Source organism: Hordeum vulgare, chromosome 3H (assembly GCF_904849725.1).
Source record: "Hordeum vulgare subsp. vulgare chromosome 3H, MorexV3_pseudomolecules_assembly, whole genome shotgun sequence".
In the NCBI taxonomy this organism is placed as follows: domain Eukaryota; kingdom Viridiplantae; phylum Streptophyta; class Magnoliopsida; order Poales; family Poaceae; genus Hordeum; species Hordeum vulgare.
Window position 1 is genome coordinate 575,528,114 of NC_058520.1, and position 1,971 is coordinate 575,530,084.

The window sequence follows — 1,971 nt, forward strand, 5'->3', positions numbered from 1 at the left end:
TTATACAGGGACTCTAGGCAAGTAGACTCGCTCATACAGACCTACTCATCAATAAGATCATCGGGCTCTCCGTATGCAAGCATTCGGATGGCGGCAATGGATTTCTGATAAGAGGAAAAACCTATCTTGCCAACAGCATCCTCTTTGCACTTGAAATAGTCATCATAGCCGACAACCCCCTCTCTAATACGGTTGAAAATATGCCTACTCATACGGAAACGGCGGCGGAATTTTTGATGTTTGAACAACGAGTTTGTTGTATCAAAGTAGTCCTTACAAAGAAGGAAATGCCCGCTCTCTCGGTTGCGCTTCAACGCTGGAAGGTGGCCCGGAATGGAGCCACGGAACAACGGCCGCTGGCTGTTGAGCTGGTGATAGACCAACACGACAGCCAATACCTCCTCCTTGTCATCGTACGACGAATCGTCGGAGTCGCAAAGGAAATTGTGAAAAAAGAATTCATCGGCGGAGTCCATTTTGTACCTTGGCAAACTGTCGAACAGCTTGCGAGCGTCGACGAAGGAGACGACCGGCGAAGGAAGTCGTGGCGCGCATGGACCAGCTATCTGCGCTGCCGGTGTCCGACGAGCGTGCCGGTGAGGATCTGACCGGGCGGCGAGGCAGCTCCCCAGCGGGCTGTGTGGTGGGGGCGCAGGAGTGGGAAGCAGTTGGCTACCTCGCGGCAAGACGGTGGCGACGGCGGGCAACGTGGGAGTGGGCGGCGTTGTTGGGCGGATGTGGTGGCGCCCACAGCTGGCAGAGTCGCCGAAAAAATGGGCGGCGGCGTCGGCGACGAAGGAGTCAGGCGAGGGTTGGATGTGGGAAGGCCAATGTGCCTCCGATTAGCGGGCCCGGGGGAAGAGAAGGCGAGTGTGCGCGCGTCCGTCGCGTGTCCGCGTCGACGTAAATCCGGCTCAAAATGGGCTGGGAATGGGTCGCCCGTAGACAAAAACCTGACGCGCGTTCGTTTGGGTCGGCACGTTGAGCCGCCTTTTGCGTCCGCGCCGACCCAAACGGACGGTGGCAAACGAAATGGGTCATTCCATTAGAGTTGGTCTAAATAAAGTCTTTTCTAAAGATTTCATTAGAAGACTACATACGAAACAAAATGAATGAATCTATATTTTAAAATATGTCTATGTTTATTCGTACGAGTCCTTTAGTGAAACATCTAAAAAGATTAAGGACGGGGAGAAGTACCTAGAAGGGCTCGACTGTTAGAGTGATAGGTGCTAGGTGCTGACATACATTTGGCCTTAGAGTACGCTTATTAATACGACTAGCATGTGTCCATCGTTGATTATCGATGTAGTCCTTGATATACGTACATATTTAAGAAAAGACAGCCCGGTGCATGTAGCTTTTGCTTGTGCACGGTTCATGAAAAGGTCCGACTATTCTAGATTTATTGTACGCGGCAATTTTTCATATTTCTGCAAGAGACAGTTTTCAAAACCTGAACCTGTGCCTTATGATCATATGGCTGCAGCTTTACATTTGTGCCAAGGCTACCCTACATGTACGTACATATTTACCAGAAAAAAAGTTGGAAGATACCTGGAAGTACGATGAAAAATATAAACCTTTGAATCTGTTGGCTACGGTAGTTTTTTGTTTCCTTCTCTACCGCCAGTTGAATCTGTTCTTGCTTGATCGTTCTTCGTCCCAGCCGTGCTATAACTCCATCTATACCCTCGCTGGCAGGGTGTGTGGCGGTGTAACTCGTGACACGTGAGGATCCAGAACGTTGCCATCGTTGCGTCCTGAGTTTCAATAGTTATTTTCACGGGAAGTTTCTTCATGTTTGGTTGGGCATTTCTGTTTCGGCCAGGACAGCTTGTACCTGGCCAGTTGTGCGCATGTGGACGTGTAAGCATCAAACGACGCATCCTATTTGACGGAAAACCCTATTTGCCACATTTTGCGGCGAATTAAAGAGATTCTGCACACCCCCTAAGTCCATTTGGGCCG